The sequence below is a fragment of the Oryctolagus cuniculus genome, chromosome 15 (assembly GCF_051225735.1).
Source record: "Oryctolagus cuniculus isolate XC-2025 breed Fujian yellow rabbit chromosome 15, ASM5122573v1, whole genome shotgun sequence".
NCBI lineage: Eukaryota > Metazoa > Chordata > Mammalia > Lagomorpha > Leporidae > Oryctolagus > Oryctolagus cuniculus.
The window spans coordinates 42,913,888-42,927,349 of NC_142881.1; the positions used below are offsets into that span (position 1 = coordinate 42,913,888).

General features: G+C 42.4%; 1 pseudogene; it reads left to right on the forward strand.

Moving 5' to 3' along the window:
- Window positions 1-750: 750 nt before the first annotated feature.
- LOC149121982 (large ribosomal subunit protein eL30 pseudogene) lies at window positions 751-6,526 on the forward strand (annotated as a pseudogene).
- Window positions 6,527-13,462: the final 6,936 nt, after the last annotated feature.

Genomic DNA, 13,462 nt, shown 5'->3' on the forward strand with positions numbered 1-13,462 from the left:
CCTGATCTCCTTGCCTTTCCATTGCTACAGCCCTTATCATATTTCACAGAAGCTATTCAGGAAGCCTCCCTTATCCAGATCTCCTTTCCAATACATCCCCCATTCTGCCCCTACTTATTTTTCTAAGTTAATAGCTGCTTATGTAATTCCTTACTCATAAACGTTTGATGGCCCACCACTGTTTAAAAAGTCTCTGAGGGATACTCAGCCTAGCAGTTGAGATGTCCATGTGCCACATAGGAGTGCCTGGGTTTAATTCTCTGCTCCTAATTCCCACTTCCCATTAATGGTAAGAGGCAGCAATTATGGCATAAATAACTGGGTTCCTGCCGTGCACGTGGAAGATCTGAACTTGAGTTTCTGGCTCCTGGCTTTGGCCTGGTTGAGCCCCAACAATTGCAAGCATTATTTGGCGAACACTAGATGGCAGATCTCTCTTTTCTATACTCTCCCCCTGCCCCGCCTCCTCTCCCCTCTTCTTTTTGTTTTCAAGGCATTACAACTTCTTCCTCCAAAAGCATTGTCTCCCAACCAACTCTTTCCTTGTTCCTTTGCTTGTGGAAGGTTTATGTGAGGTTTTCTGGATCTCCATCCTCAAAAGTTACTGTTATTTCCCTATGATTCTTAGCTTTACTTTTGTCATAGCACCTAGTAGAGTGAATTAAATGAGACACAGTCTTGCTTTGTCACTTTCTGGCCATCTTTGTGGCTGCACTTGATTGGTTGCCATCCTGCACCTAAGGCAGGAAGATGGTGGCTGCAAAAAAGATAAAAAAGTCACTACAGTTCATCAACTCTAGGCTCTAGCTTGTTATGAAGAGTGTGCTGGGGGAACAAGCAGTGTCTGAAGATGTTTAGACAAGGCTTTGAGACAATCTGAAATAAATAGAGTATTACACTATGTTGGCAAAAACCAGTGTCCACCACAACAGTGGCAACAGTGAATTGGGCACAGCATGTGGAAAATACTGTGGAGTATATCTTCTTTGTATCATTGATCTAGATGATTCTGATATTATTAGAAACATGCCAGAACACACCGTGTGTGTGTGTGTGTGTGTGTGTGTGTGTGTTTGGATGTTCTGAGTGATACACCATTGTCTGTCAAAGGGGAAAGAAAGTACAATCATCTTTCTAGCCATTAGTCAAATCCCCAGGGCGGTATATGATTCACAAAGATCAACTTGAAAATTGACCCACAGTGAGTATCTAGCATACTTCCTGGAAAAGGTTCAAATTTAATGTGAACCTTTAGGGAACAGAACTCAAGAGATTTCATCTAATCCTGTCAATGCTTTTCTTTGAGTTGAGCAGGTCACACCATGTTCTAGCAGATTCCAGATTAAGGGATACAAATCGACCAATAAATGTATTCTGATTTCCTAATCCTTTTTCGTTGTTCCCTTTCTTTTCCATTTACATGCGCTCACTCACTTAGGTCAGGGGACTTGCTTGTGTCTGGAGGCTTCCAATATCAAGTCTTACTAGCGCAAAGTAGTATCCCAAACCTAAGATTTTTATTTTTGATTAGAACATTGCTAATGTTTCCAATTCTTCCAGAGTTCTGCTAGTTTCTGGTTAATGTGATAAATTGAACTAAAGCTAGTGTTCATGTTAGGTAATGTCTGAATGATTAGCGATGGGTATATCAGCATAAGCAGATACATGTTCTTGTGGCCTGGAAAAGCATAAGCTTTCTGAGGATCTTTAAAAATCTCAGCTTTCTAGTCTGTCTGAAGACTGGCCTTGTCTGAAGCTTGCTTCAATTCAACGTTTCCTCAGAGTTTATTTTTGTAGGCACAAATAACAATGACAGGGTCCCTGTGGTCTTCCCTCAGTCACACATAAGTAGCCCATAGGCAGTCTTTTCACTGTGAATGCTCCAGGGTAGGTTATAAGTGGCCTGGTTATCACAGAACTTAGCAACCAAAATCTAACCAGTCTTCAGCGGTCAGCTCAAACTGAGATAACTTACAGATGATAAATAGACAATGCCTGTAAGAAGAAAGGGAAGGTAAATCCACTTCTGAACTTTCCTATTGCCATTTTAACCTTGGAAAATAATGTAACGTCAGTACTAGGTACTGAAAGGGAAAGGGAGAGTTGGTTCAGTCTTAAACTACCTCCTCTCATCCAGTCACACATCAACAGTCCAGAGGAAGCCTCATTCCTTTAACTGGACTTTGACTCCAATCTTCCAAACCATACAAAGTTGACAGGGAATTGGGCGTGGGGTGTGGTGCCTTCATTCTCTTCTACCTGTTCCACAGCCCTGAGAGTGTCAAGGCTCCTTCAGTGTAAGTCTCTCAAGATCATGCACTCCCTTTGTGCTCTCTTTTCCCACCACTCTTTTGCTTGGTAGCTCCTGTGTCATTTAACCCAAGGTTCTCAATCCATACTACACAGTTTTTCAAATCTAATAACTGTGCCCTACCCCCAAAGAGTCTGATTTATTTGATCCCATTTCCTTATCTGGTTAACCTTAACAGTCTCTCAGTTCCTGGAGACTTCCTCATTTTCAAACATGGATAATTTGACTTCTTCTTTTTCAATTTTGATGGCTTTTATTTGTTTCTCTTCCCTAACTGTTCTTGTTAGATCTTCTAGTACTATATTGAATAAGAGTGGCTAAAGTTGACATCCTTATCTTGTTCCAAATCTGAGAGGAAATGCTTTCAGCTTTTCTCCATTCAATATGATATTGGCTGTTGGTTTGTCATATATAACTTTTATAACTTTGAGGAATGTTCCTTCTATACTTAATTTGTGGAAGATTTTTTATAAGGAAGAGGTGTTGAATCTTATCAAATATTTTCTGTGTATGTATTGAGATGACCATATAGTTTTCATTCTTCATTCTGTTGATGTGATTTATGACATTTATTTGCAAATATTGAACCAACCTTGCATTTATGGGATAAATCCCTCTTGATCATGATGTATGATCTTTTTGATGTGGTTTTGGATTTGATTTGCTAATATTTGTTGAGAATCTTTGCATCTATATTCATGAAATGTGTAGTATTTTTTTTTAAAAAAGATTTATTTTATTTATTTGAAAATCAGAGTTACTCAGAGAGACAAGGAGAGTCAGAGAGAAAGAGAGAGGTCTTCCATCCAATGGTTCACTCCCCAGTTGGCCACAATGGCCAGAGCTGCACCAATCCAAAGCCAGAAGCCAGGAGCTTCCTCCGGGTCTTCCCTTGCAGGTGCAGGGGTCCAAGGACTTGGGCCATCTTCTACTGCTTTCCCAGGCCACAGAAGAGTGTTGGATCAGAAGTGGAGCAGCCAAGACTTGAACCAGCATCCATATGGGATACTGGCACTGCAGGTGGTGGCTTTATTCACTATGCCACAGTGCCGGCCCCATGTAGTTTTCTTTTTTTATCATGTTTTTCTTTGGTTTGGTATCAAAGTAATGCTGGCCTCATAAAGAGTTTGTCAGAGTTCCAACATGTTCAATATTTTGGAAAACTTTGAGAGTATTGGACTTACTTCCACTTTGACTGTTTCATAGAATTCAGTAGTAAAGCCTTCTGGTCCCGGACATTTCACTGATGGAAGATTTTGATTGCTGCTTCATTCTCACTGTTTATTATGGGTCTGTTTAGGTTGTCTATATCTTCTTGGTTTAATCTTGGTAGGTTATATGTCTAGGAATTTATTCATTTCTTTGAAATTTTCTAGCTTATTATTGTACTACTTCATAGTACTTTTGTGTGATCCTTTGTATTTTAGTGCTGTCAGTTGTAATTTCTCCTTTTTCATCTCTAATTTTTTAATTTCAGTTTTTCTCTTTTTTTCTTTGTTAGTCTGGTTAGAGGTATATCTGTTTTGTTTATCTTCTCAAAAAAACAACTTTTTGTTCTGTTGATCTTTTTTAGTTTCAATTTAATTTATTTCTGCTCTGATCCTTGCTATTTCTTGCCACCTGCTGATTTTGGATATGGTTTGTCTTTGTTTTTCTAAGTCTCCAAGATGCATCATTTGATCTTTGAGACTTATTTTTAATGTAAGCACTTAATACAATAAACTTCCCTTTTAATACTGCTTTTGCTGTATCCCGCAGGTTTTGATATAATGTGTTTTCATTGTAATTTACTTCAGAAAAGTTTTTGAGTTCTTTCTTAATTTTTTCAATGACTCATTGATCATTCAGTAGCATGTTGTTTAATTTCCAGTTGTTTATGAGTGTTTTGTTCTTATTGATTTATAGTTTTATTTCTTTATGGTCTAAGAAGATACTTGGTATGATAGTCTTTTTATATTTACTGAGACTTCATATGTGGCCCAGTATGTGATCTATCCTGGAAAATGTTCCATGTGCTGATAAGAAGAATGTGTATTCTGTAGCTGTTGGGTGAAATGTCTATTAGGTCCATTTGCTCAATATTATGTTTCAACTTCAATGTATCCTTGTTGATTTTCCATGATGAGAGTGAGGCGTTGAAGCACTCACTATTTTTTTTTTTTTTTTTTGACAGGCAGAGTTAGACAGTGAGAGAGAGAGAGACAGAGAAAAAGGTCTTCCTTCCGTTGGTTCACCCTCCCCCGCAAATGGCCACTACAGCCGGCGCGCTGTGCTGATCCAAAGCCAGGAGCCAGGTGCTTCCTCCGGGTCTCCCATGCGGGTGCAGCACCCAAGCACTTGGGCCATCTTCCACTGCCTTCCCAGGCCTCAGCAGAGAGCTGGACTGGAAGAGGAGCAACCAGGACAGAACTGGCGTCCCAACCGGGACCGCAGGCAGAGGATTAGCCTAGTGAGCCGCAGCGCTCACAATTAGTGTAATGGAGTGTATCTCTCCCTTTGGGTCTAATAGTACTTGCTGTTTATATTTGGGTGGTTGTGTTAGGTCCATATGCATTTATTATGATTGTTATGTCTTCTTGCCAAATAGAAACTTTTATCAAAATATAATATCCTTTAGCTCTTTCTTTTTTTAAAAAAAAGATTTATTTATTTATTTGAAAGTCAGAGTTACACAGAGAGAGGAGAGGCAGAGAGAGAGAGAGAGAGAGAGAGAGATCTTCCATCTGATGGTCCACTCCCCAACTGGCCGCAACTGTTGGAGCTGTGCCGATCCAAAGCCAGGAGCCAGGAGCCAGGAGCTTCTTCCGGGTCTCCCACATGGGCACAGGTGCCCAAGGACTTGGGCCATCTTCCAATGCTTTCCCAGGCCACAGCAGAGAACTGGATTGGAAGTGGAGCAGCCAGGTCTTGAACCGGTGCCCATTTGGGATGCCAGTGCTTCAGGCCAGGGCGTTAACCCGCTGTGCCACAGCACTGGCCCCTATCCTTTAGCTCTTTCTACAGTTTTTGATTTAAAGTGTGTTTTATCTGATATCAAGATAGCTATGCTTGCTCACTTTTTGCCTCCATTTGCCTGGTATATCTTTTCCCAGCCCTTTACTTTCAGTCTGTGTGTATCTTTTATTGTGAAGTGAATTTCTTGTAGGCAGCATTTGATGGGGTCATGGATTTTTATCCATTCAGCCAACCTAAGTCTTTTGGTGGGTGAATGTAATCCATTTACATTCAAGGTTAGTATTGATAGGTAAGAAATAAGACCTATCATTTTGTTGATTGGATAATGATTTTTTACCTGCTCTGTTAGTGAACTTGGCATTGACATGTGTTTCATATTTCATGTTTACTTCTTTTTTTTTTTAAGATTTATTTATTTGAATGTCAGAGCTCCTGAAAGGCAGAAGCAGAGAGAGAGGGAGAGGTCTTCTGTCCGATGATTCAGATGGCTGCAATGGCCCGAGTTGTGCCGATCCAAAGCCAGAAGCCAGGAGCTTCCTCTGGATCCCCCATATGGGTGCAGGGGCCCAAGGACCTGGGTCATCCTCTACTGCTTTCCCAGGCCACAGCAGAGAGCTGGATCAGAAGTAGAACAGCTGGGTCCCAAAACAGTGCCTATATGGGATGCCAGCATTGTAGGTGGTGGCTTTACCTGCTATGCTACAGTGCTGGCATCCCATATTTACTTCTAAAGCAGGACACCCTTCAGAATTTCTTGTAGACTGCTCTGGTGGTGATGAATTCTCTCACTTTTTGTTTATCTGGAAAATATTTGATTTCTCTTTCACTCTTAAAGGATAGCTTTGCTGGATATAATATTCTTAGTTGGAAGTTTTTTTCTTTTAAGATAGTGAATTTATCATCCCACTCCCTTGTGGCCTGTAGGGTTTCCACTGAGAAGTGTGATGTTAATCTGATTGGTTTTCCTTTATTTGTAACTTTATATATAACTTGATGCTTTTCTCTGTCTTTAGGATTCCTTCCTTGTCTTTTAATGTTTGACAATTTGATGACAACATGCCTTGGGGAAGATCTTTTTTGGTTGAGTCTGCTGGGGATTCTTTAGCTTCTTGTATCTGGATGTCCACATCTCTTTCATGACCTGTGAAATGCTGAACTATTGTTTCATTTAACAGGTTCCCGATGCCTTTTTCTTTTTCTTCTCCTTTAGGACTGAATATGAATATTCAGTCATTTAATGGTATCCTATATTTCATGTAGACTTTCTTCATTCTTTTTTATTGTTTACTCTATTTTTATCTAATTGGGTTATTTCAAACTTCTTATCCTTGAGATCAGAAATTATATCTTCTACTCAGTTTATTCTGCTGTTAAAGCTCTCAGTCATATTTTTATTTCACTGATTGAAGATTTCGTCTCCAGAATATATATATTTGGTTCTTGTTAATGAGTTCTGTCTCCTTAGTAATATTTTCATTCATGTCACTCATTGACTTCCTCATTTTATTAATATATCTGTATTCTCTAGCATCTCGTTGAGTTTCCTTACAATCATTATTTTGAATTCTTTATTTGTCATTGCATAGATTTTCTTCAGCTCAGGATCTAATTTTGGAGGAGTAGTAATATTGTGTTCATTTGGAGGTGTCGTGCTACCTTGCTTCTTCATGTCTCCTGTGTCCCTACATTGATGTCTGCCCTTCTGGTGTATTCATCTCTTCCTCTGTATGGAGTAGGTTTTATTGTAAAAGAGTTTAAGATTTAGCTGAAATGTAGGATATCACTGGCTTGTTGCTTTGGCTTTGGTTTTAGATGAAACCAGGAGTGTAGTATCTGAGTGATTTCTTTTGTCTTAATGTCAGCAGTGACATTAGTGACACAGTGGCCTAATTTGTTGCAATTCATAGGGGTAGAATTGTGACTTTGAGAAGAATAAGGGTTTCTCTGGGTGTGTATCTTGGATCCACAGAGAGTTCAGTGTCAGTCTCCCCGGCGAATGTGATAGCTAGTGTCTTGTTTTTGGTGCTAAGGGAGACAAGAGTAGCTGCCCCTTGTCTTACTGGCAAGCCTGAGTAATGCTAGGGTTTGTGGCACCAATTGCTGTGGCTATAGGACTATGTGATATGAATGGACCCTTCCTCAGGTCCTCCTAAGGGAGTCCAAGTGGTGCTGGGGCTTATAATACCAATAGCCGTAGTCCTAGGGCTAGGGGATATGAAGTTTACCGTGGTCCAGCCCTAGAGGGTGACTACAAGGTACAGAGGAGATTTTACTCTGGAGAGTATAAGTCCAGAGAGGTGGAATACAGGTAGGTTCTGCCCTGTTGCCACTGGTAAGCTTTCAGGGGCACCAAGAAATCCTGGTGTTGCATGGTATAGCAGTGTCATTACCCAGATTTTCAAAGATGGGAGCAGATTTTTCTTATGAGCAGTTACTGGTGTTAACCCCCAGAAGCTAAGGTGACTCTCCCTTACTCATGTAGAATATGTGAGTGTAGCTCTGGGGCTAATGCCCCAAAACAGATGCAGGGGATCTGTCCTTAGCCCCACATGTTACCCTGACTCTGTGATGCTGGGAGGAGAATAGAGGTACACTGTGCAATTTTCCCCTGCTGAATTTGGCACTCTGTGGGAGTGGGAAGGGGAAGGAAGCAAGTTGGCTTCCCTGTTCTAAGTGCAACATTTGCTTAGAGCCCATTCAGCCCTCCAGGCTGATGTAAAAGTCAGTGGGTGAAGGCCAGCTCTCTGCTGTGGCCAGGGAGTACAGTGGAGGATGGCCCAAGCACTTGGGCCCTGCACCCCATGGGAGACCAGGAGAAGTACCTGGCTCCTGCCATCAGATCAGCGCGGTGCACTGGCCGCAGTGGCCATTGGAGGGTGAACCAACGGCAAAGGAAGACCTTTCTCTCTGTCTCTCTCTCACTGTCCACTCTGCCTGTCAAAAAAAAAAAAAAAAGTCAGTGGGTGACTATGGAATTCCCTCTCAGCTAGAACTGTGAGCAGCAGGGTGCATGGCAACTTTTTCCTACTTTGACATAGTAAGATGGTGGCTCACAACTGGCTAGACTGTGTGGGTGGCAGCAACAGTGTCTCTGTCTTCTCTCCTCTTGTCCCACAGAGTCTTTGTTGATTTTTTCACTCCTTTGCCAAGTATTTCCATCAGTCAGGCCCCTGGAAACTTATTCCTTCCTTTATTCTTTTCACATCCCAGAGCAGCTTAAGTTAGTGTGGCTGTAACCTATTCAGCCATCTTGGATCTCCAAAAATTTAAACATTAAAAGTGCTGTTGGTTACATTTTATTGTTTCTGTTGTTGTGGCTGTAAATTTTCTGTTTCTCTTTCTTAGTGATTTTTAAAAATGTTTTTTTATTTTCATCTACTTAAAAGGGAGGGAGAGGGCCAGCACCGTGGCTAACTAGGCTAATCCTCCTTCTGCAGCACCAGCACCCCGGTTCTAGTCCCAGTTGGGGCGCCAGTTCTGTCCCAGTGGCTCCTCTTCCAGTCCAACTCTCTGCTGAGGCCCAGGAAGGCAGTGGAGGATGGCCCAGGTCCTTGGGCCCGGCACCCACATGTGAGACCGGGAGGAAGCACCTGGCTCCTGGCTTTGGATCTGCGCAGTGCACCGGCCGTAGCGGCCATTTGGGGGGTGAACCAACGAAGGAAGACCTTTTTCTCTGTCTCTCTCTCTCTCACTGTCTAACTCTGGCTGTCAAAAAAAAAAAAAAAAAAAAAAGAAAAAGAAAAAAAAAAAGGAAGGGAGAGAAAAAGAGAGAGAAATCTTTCATCTAATGGTTTGCTCCCCTAATGCCCTCAATAGCCAGGGCTGGTCCAGGCCAAAGCTAGGTACCAGGAACACCATACAAGTCTTCTATGTGAAGTCAAAGCGACACAAGCATATGAGGCATCATCTGTTGCCTCCTGGGAGGCCTTATCAGGAAGCTGGATCAGAAGTGGAGTAGCCTGGACTTGAACTGGTATTCCAATATGGAAGGTAGGCACTGCAAGTGGCAACTTAACCTGCTGTGCCACAACCCCCACCTCTGAATTTTTCTAAAATAAATTTATCTTTTAATTTAATTTTTGAAATTTTTAAAAAGTTTTTTCAGACAGAGAGAACTCCCTCCTGCTTGGCCACACTGAAATGTACACAATGGCATATGCTGGGCCATGCTAAAGTTGAGAGCCAGGAACTCAATCAAAGTCTCCTTTATGGCATCAGGGACCCATCTACTTGAACCTTCTGCTTCCCAGGTTGCTTAGGCAGGAGTCAGGAGTAGAGCCAGAACTCAAACCAGGCACTTATATCTGGGATATGGGTGCCTCAATTGGTGTCTTAACTGCTAGGCCAAATACCCGTCTCTATAACTTCAATTTTTGAATGATGTTAGCAACTATCATTCCTAGCAACTAGGAGGAGAGTACACCAGGCCATTGAAAGGATTCAGGGCAGGGGAACAAAGCATCTTTGGTAAAGATGTCTTTTAGTTGGAAGAACACTGAACCAAAAAACAAAGCATCAGAATCAAGAAGAAATGGTGAGCCACGAAATTTATAAACATCTGGATCTATCTAAATAAACACTCTGATAAACCACAATTATAGGACTAGTTATGGATAATTTGGGTTTGTAATCAAGTGGTAGAATTAAAATAATAAACAGGATGTATGGCATGATCAGTATTAAAAGTGCCTAAAGACTTTGCATTTTTGATGTGAAGAGTAAAATATTTTTATTAAACTTAGGCTTCATTATGTCAAACTACACTTCTTTTTTTTTTTTTTTTTTAATTTTTTGACAGGCAGAGTGGACAGTGAGAGAGAGACAGAGAGAAAGGTCTTCCTTTGCCGTTGGTTCACCCTCCAATGGCCGCCACGGCTGGCGCGCTGCAGCTGGGCACCACGCTGATCCGATGGCAGGAGCCAGGTACCTCTCCTGGTCTCCCATGGGGTGCAGGGCCCAAGGACTTGGGCCATCCTCCACTGCCTTCCCGGGCCACAGCAGAGAGCTGGCCTGGAAGAGGGGCAACCGGGACAGAATCGGGCACCCCTACCAGGACTAGAACCCAGTGTGCCGGTGCCGCAAGGCGGAGGATTAGCCTAGTGAGCCGTGGCACCGGCCTACACTTCTTTAAAAGTGAAGGAAGCTCCAAGGTATAAAGAGGAAATTAAACATTTGTATCCAAATTTGTCCTCCCCAAATCCAATTAAAATGACAGTGAACTTTTTGAAAGCCTACATGGGAGAAGAAACAGCAACAAAATTTAGAAACCTGAAAGATGATAGATGAATGATAAAAGACTTAGCAGACCCCAAATTAAGTTACTATGCCAGTGGCAGGAAAGCCACGAAGCAACTTTTTTTTTTTTTGCACTAAAGATCATCAAACTCTCAGGAATTGGCAGCATCAGATTCTTTTGGAAGTGTGGTGAAGAGCAGAGACTAAAATAAGAATGATTCATTGAAAGTTTATTTAAGAACCAGTGAGCCTGCCAAAGCTCTTCCAACAGTGAGAAGCCACAATAGCGTTCACTTGAGGTATATTTGCAAGAGAGAGCAAATCTAGTTTCTTTTATTTAATTTAATTTAATTAATTAATTTATTTATTTTTTGCCAGGGAGAGTTAGACAGTGAGAGAGAGAGACAGAGACAGAGTTATAGATAGTGAGAGAGAGAGACAAAGAGAAAGGTCTTCCTTCTGTTGGTTCACTCCCCAAATGGCCGCCATGGCCGGCGCTGCACTGATCCGAAGCCAGGAGCCGGGTACTTCCTTCTGGTCTGCCATGCGGTTGCAGGGACCCAAGCACTTGGGCCATCCTCCACTGCCCTCCTGGGCCACAGCAGAGAGCTGGACTGGAAGAGGAGCAACCGGGACTGGTACCTGGCACCCCAACTGGGACTAAAACCAGGGGTGCTGGCGCCACAGGTGGAGGATTAGCCAAGTAAGCCACGGCGCCGGCCCAAATCTAGTTTCTAGAACCTGTGGATCCCAAGCAAGATGGAAGTTGGAGGCACCTGACTGAAAATAGCAAGATTAAAAGAAAATCTGTATGTTGGATGCCAAGCTCTTTCCACTCACTCTTACTCTACCCAGCTCCAGAAAATTAATAGCTGGACTTCAGACAGGAGATTGGGAGGACCTTTTCTGATCAGCTCAGGAGAAAAAACTGAAAGCAGTGACATTAAGGGTTCCTAAGCTGCCCTGACTTAAGATCTTCACCAAGACAGAAATTAAACCAAGAAAGTAGGAATCCAGAGATATAGTACAGGAGGTATACCCAGGAAAGTGAAAACAGACAGTATACCAGTGGTGATGGTGAAGGACAATTCCAAGATGATAGCCATGGGTCAGGCATAAAGACTGAAGGAAAGGCTGGAAGAAGGATCTCAAAGATACCTCATCAAGAAGATTAAATCAACACATCTGATTATGTTAGGAGTAGCAGCAGAGGGTTTGCGATTACATTTGTGATAAATACATAGGAAATTAAACAAATCTTAAAAAAAAAAAAAAGACAATGGCTTAAGGACAAGCAAAAACATATCCAAGAAAGAAAACATAATCATAGTTCCCTACATGGTTCAGTGGGTTACAGTTTTTGCACATTGTTTTTGCTTTTCAAAGATTTATTTGTTTGTTTTTGAAAGAGCAACAGATAGAGGGGAACAGAGAAATAGAGAGATCTTCCATCTGGTGGTTCACTCTCCAAATGGCCACAACTCCCAGGTTTGGGCCAGGCCAAAGCCAGAAGCCAGGAACTCCATCCTGGTATTGTACATGAGTGGAAGGAGCCCAAGAACTTGGGCCATCTTTTGCTGTCTTCCTAGGTATATTAGCATGGAGCTGGAATGGAAGCAGAACAGCCAGGACTGATGCTCCAACATGAGATGCAGGTGTCACAAGCGACAACTTAATCACTGCACCACAATGCTGCCTCCTGTACAGTCATTTTAAAATAAACAAATTGATTGCTATCAAAAGCAAATATACTGGGGCCAGCCCTGTGGCATAGTGTGTAAGGCAGTTGCCTGCAGTGCCAGCATCCCATATAGACTGCTCCACTTTTGATTCAGCTCTCTGCTATGGCCTAGGAAAGCAGTAAAGGATGGCCACCAAGTCCTTGGGCCCTTGCACCCACATGGGGACCCCAAAAGAATCTCCAGGCTCCTGGCTTCAGATTGGCACAGCTCTGGCTGTCGTGGCCATTTGGGGAGTGAACCAACAGGTGGTAGACCTTTCTCTCTCTCTGCCTCTGCCTCTGTAACTCTGCCTTTCAAAATAAATAAATAGTTTCTAAAAGCAAATATACTGGGGCCCCCGCTGTGGCTCAGTGGGTTAACGCCCTGGCCTGAAACGCCAGCATCCCATATGGGCACCGGTTCAAGACCCAGCTGCTCCACTTCCGATCCAGCTCTCCACTATGGCCTGGGAAAGCAGTAGAAGATGGCCCAAGTCCTTGGGCCCCTGCACCCATGTGGGAGACCCGGAGGAAGCTCCTGGCTCCTGGCACAGCTCAAGCCATTGCAGCCAACTGGGGAGTGAACCTTGGATGGAAGACCTCTCTCTCTCTCTCTCTCTGCCTCTCCTCTCTCTATGTAACTCTGACTTTCAAATAAATAAATAAATCTTTAAAAGAAAGCAAATATACTATGACTATATTGTAAGTATGTAAAAGAGGAAAGAAGAAAGAAGACATATGTGTACTTGACATGACCAGTAAAAGAAACACAAACAGCTGTTTCTGGAGGGAGGAGTTATGTAAGACTGATGTTTTGGGGCTAGTGTTTTGGCATAGTGAATTAAGCCATGCTCTGTAACGCCAGCATGCAATATGGGCAGCAGTTTGAGTCCTGGATGCTATATGTCTAATTTAGCTACCTGCTAATCTGCCTTGGAAAGCAGCAGAAGATGGTCCAAGTGCTTGGGCCCCTGCACCTACATGTGAGAAACAAACAAAGCTCCACGCTCCTGGCTTGGGCCTGGCCTAGCCCTGGCCTTTACAGCTGTTTGGGGAATGAAGCAGTGGATGGAAGATCTCTTTCTGTTTCTCCTTCTTTCTCTGTAACTCTGCCTTTCAAATAAATAAATAAATCTTAAAAAAAATCTGTTTTTTTTCCTAATAAATCTTGAGGTAGTATTTGATATTTTCATCTATATGCTGCTTAAAAAGTTTGTTAATTTAAATCTAAATATATAGAC